The following is a 4,550-nucleotide window of genomic DNA, read 5'->3' on the forward strand; positions in this document are numbered from 1 at the left end:
TGAATGAAAACATTCATAATTTCCAATTATAGGCCTCCTTGCCCCTGCTGGATTTTAATTTCTTTCCTTTAAACCCTATGCAGTGACTCACACTGGACCCCTACACTTATTCTTTACTTGTTTCCCCTTTTTCTACTAGGCTAAATTAGTATCTATTGTTGTTTTTGTTTTTTACTATTTTTACAAGATTAATGGAAGGCTGGGAGGGTATTCTAAACAGATTCTTTAGAGGCCTGAGGGATTGCTAACCTACAGGCCATTCCAGGAAGAAGGCAACATTTCCCAATCTCCTTCTTTATTTGACTAAGCAGGAGCAGTGTCTGCCATTTGTTACTGGCAGGGATAAGGTATGCCAGTAATATCTATAGAACCAAAGAGTATTCAAAGATGGATGCCTGGCACAAGTCTGCAGATGTGTTCAGATATCCCTTCCAGGACCACGGATGCTGGTGGAGGAGGAGATCTGAATAAATACTAAAAGGTTTTATATTCAGTGGCATTAATTCACAAGGGTTTTTTCTTGTTGGTTTTCCATCTTTGTTTTGTCCTGTGGACTGAGTCATAACTACTCTACTGATGGCATATAATTCTTCTTTGGGCAAGGGTGAGGGACGTATGGGGAGTTAATGGGGACTGAGAAAAGTAGTCTGCCATCATGTGGGTCCTGTGACCCTGAAGCAGTAGCTTTACTTTAAAAATAAAATGGGATGATCCTCAGTACTCTCTCTACTTCTACAGTCCTTCAAATTATCTGCATTTCATTTTCCCCTACCTAGAATTGTTGTAAAGAGAGTTTTTCCTGATTCAGCTGCCCATAAGATCCAGCATGTTGGGAAAGGTTGCAGGGTCTCCAGCCTAAATGATAGCCTTGATGTTAGGGAATGGACATGGTCCCAGCAATATCTGCTCAGGCATAAAGGAAACCTGGGTCTGGAACAATTGATTGTCTCTGGCCAGTTCCCTATTGGCTTTATATGTGCTAGAACATTGCTTCCCAGTGTGGTTATAGACCTTGCAACAGTTCCCAAGGCACAAGATTTACCTCATTGGTTGTCTGGCCTCAGTGGGAGGATATCTTATGAGAACACAAATTTACTCAAGCCCTTCCTCAATACTTCATGCCCGGACTATTATAGTTACCTCTTAAATTCTTTCCTTACCTTCAGGGGCTGTTCTTCTCCAAACTACTGGCCACATTATTGCCCAAGTTAATTATCCTAATGCATAGATCTGATAACAACATTTTTTAAATGACAGCTTCTTGCCTATAGTTAAATTTTAGTAAATTTTGGTTAAATTTTAACGCTCATTTGCATCATTTTTAGTTTTGGAAAGGAATTTCTTGAATTTAATTCCCTCCATTTCTTAGGGGAGGAAACAATGAGGCTCCAGGAAATGATGTGATTTGCTCAAGGTCTCACAGTAAGAATAAGTAGCAGGGCTAGGATTTAAACATATGTACCTTGACTCCAGATTCAACTGTTTTCATGATACAATGCTGAGGAAAGTGCTTCATTAAATTTAAAGTGTTGTAGAAAATAATTGTAGCTTAATATAATTAATTATAATCATACTATAATGTAATTATATTATAATGCTATAGTATAATATAATACTTACAATTAATATGGTTTTTTGAGGTCTGCAAAGTAGATTGCATACATTATATCAGGTTAGAATTTAGTTCTTTTTCCCCTCTTTTTCACAGAACTTTGCTGTTTTTCAATCTCGTTCTACTCTAGGCAATACCATGGACAAAAGCACATGGAGTTTTGAGTTTCTGTGGTAAAGATACTAAAGTAGTTTGCCAATTCCCTCTCCAGTGTGTCCCCATTTCATAAAAGAGGAACTGAGACAAATAAGGGTTAAGAGCCTTGCCCAGAGTCACACAGCTAGTAAATCTATGAGTCTGGATTTGAACTCAGATCTTCTTTTTTTTTTTCAGACCAAGGCTTTTATTTACTCATTTCTTACATTTAAAAATGTTCTTCAATGACATCTTTAGCCTGAGATTCTTTGCCACAGTCTTTAACAACAAAGCAACTACGGTCAACCACTTTGCGGGGCTTCCCCTCTCTGTCAATTTTACAGAGGCCTACCCACTCACCCAGCTTCTTGTTGTCATCAACCTTAATCAAGTTAATTTGGTGCTCAGCACACAGGGCTTCAACCAATTTTCCATATATAGGTTCATCACAGTTGGAAACAAGAACACAAAGATGGGCTGGGTGTTTGTCCTAGGCTTTGGCGGCTTCACGAATTCCAGGAGCTAGGCTATCATGGATGAGTGCGGTCTTCAGCACTTCTTGTAGAGCAGTGTTAACATCCATTGCACCTCCAGCAGTAATGCCTTCCTCATCCATGGCAGCGGTTATGCCCAGAGCACAATTGGTTAATAAATAATATTTATTTAAGAGTTTGAAAAGAGACAACTGAGTTTCAGAGAAGTCAAGTTACATGCCCATAGTCAAACAGCTAGTAAATATTAGAGGTGGGATTTGAACCCCAAACTCTCCTGATTCAAAAGCCAGTGATTTCTCATTTTACCTCTGATATCTCCCCATTGTATTTCCACTAATTAATTTAGAGATAAAGAAAGCTCTGCCTAGAGAAGTAAAATGATTTGCTCAAGGTTTCCAAAGTCAAATATGAAAGAACCAAGACTCCATACCCAGTTTTTCAGATTCCAATAAGAAAGGTGCCCCAGCCCCCATAGGTATAATTGCACTGCATTGAAATTCCTGCCTTCCTCCTCTTTTTCTCCCTTGCATTTGTTTATTCTCTGGCTTTGCAAAAAAAGAATTTAAAAAATGTTGACTGGTTTAAGGATCAAATCCCTGCAATGCCTTTTGCTCCCTGCTGTTTAGGTAGACTTGCTAATTGCAGCTGCCACTGCCATGAAGCACCACTGTGCTTTCTGCTGCCCCAGCTGCACCTGCTTCCTCACACCCAGAGAGACTAGGCCACTCTGCTTATCTTGTTCTAAAGAAGTGTCAACTGGATCAAGGTAGCAAATGAATCTCCAGGCAGCTCTCAGGGCAGCCTTAGGGGACCTCAAATGATGATTAACCTCTGTCCTCAAGCCTCAGACAAAGAAAGAAATATCTTCCAAAGGCAATAAAGATGGAATGGACAGAGTCAGCAAAAGCTGATGGGATCCCAGAGAAACAAACAAAGCAAGGATCCCCAAAGAATCTTTTCCTTTCTGAGGAGGAGAGAGAAAAGGAGGGAGGCCCTATACATTGAGCATACCTAACATCATCAACTGTGTTAAGTCAAGGAGATGGGTCAAAGGCTTCCATAAAGGAATTGACACCCACACTGAGCCTTGAAGAAAGATGCGTCCTAAGGTTACAGAAGTGAGGATACAGGGCATTATAGGCATGCAGAATAGACAACCTGTGTAATGGTGTGGAGAGAAGATATAGAATGGCAAATCTAGGGAACAGCAGGTCAATCAAGCTACAGCATAGAGAAAGTGAATGGGGAGAAATATACAGGGTCAGGAAAGAAAGCATCAAGAGGAAGTTGATTGTGAGGAGCTTTGAGTAGCAAGCTCAGGAGTTTGTATCTTATTCTAGAAGCCATATGTAGCCACTGAAAGTTTGTAAGAAAGAACATGATATGGTTGGATTTGGGTTTTAGGAATAACAATTTGAGAAAAATGGACTAGAGTGAGCAGAGACTTCTAAGATGGGACTCCATTAGGAGGCTTTTGCATAATCCACATGAGAGATGATGAAGACATGGATGTAAATGTATGATAGGAAAAAAAATACTAGAAAAGATGTTGATGATATACATCAATAAGATATGGCAAATGATTGGATGGGAGGGGTTAGTAGAGGGGGAAAAATCAAAGATTTTTCTAAATTGTAAACCTGAATCATTGGAAGGCTGGTAGAACCCTAAAAAGAAATGTGTAAGTTTGAAGGAGGGGTTATTTTAAGATGGGGGGCATATGAAGAATTCTGTCATGAATGATCTTTTGACATATGTGTGTATGTATGTATATAGACATATATACATATGTACGTATAACTAATATAATAGGTTCTTCAGTCGTTGGATCATTGGAAGGTGATGGGGCCCTAAAAAGAAAGATGTCATTGTGAAGGAGGGGTTTATTTTAAGATGAGAGGAAGGTGAGGAATTCTGTACTGGATGATGTATATGCATATGCATATGTATATATATTTGTATATATGTGTGTGTTTATACATATATGTATATCTGTATATACACACATGCTATATATAGTTATCATTGTAGAGGTAATGCTCAAACCCATGAGTACTTATAAAATCTTGAGATTATTGAAATAAAAGAGAATAGAAAAAGAGCCCAGAGAAAACCCTTGATGGACATCCACACTTAACAGGCGAGTGATGAATGATGATCCAATAAAGAAGACTAAGACTGAGTTGTCAGAGAAGTGGGAAAAGATCAAAGACAGAGAAATCATTGGAAGCCAAGGGAAGAAAATGTTCATTGAATATGAAGGTCTATTTCATAGTGCAAAAATTTGCAGAGAAGTCCAGTTGAATGAC

The 4,550-nt window shown here is 38.9% G+C and overlaps 1 pseudogene; it reads right to left on the reverse strand.

Moving 5' to 3' along the window:
- Positions 1–1,963: 1,963 nt before the first annotated feature.
- LOC122736199 lies at positions 1,964–2,363 on the reverse strand (annotated as a pseudogene).
- Between the last annotated feature and the right edge of the window lie 2,187 nt (positions 2,364–4,550).

Source organism: Dromiciops gliroides, chromosome 1 (genome assembly GCF_019393635.1).
Source record: "Dromiciops gliroides isolate mDroGli1 chromosome 1, mDroGli1.pri, whole genome shotgun sequence".
Taxonomy (NCBI): domain Eukaryota; kingdom Metazoa; phylum Chordata; class Mammalia; order Microbiotheria; family Microbiotheriidae; genus Dromiciops; species Dromiciops gliroides.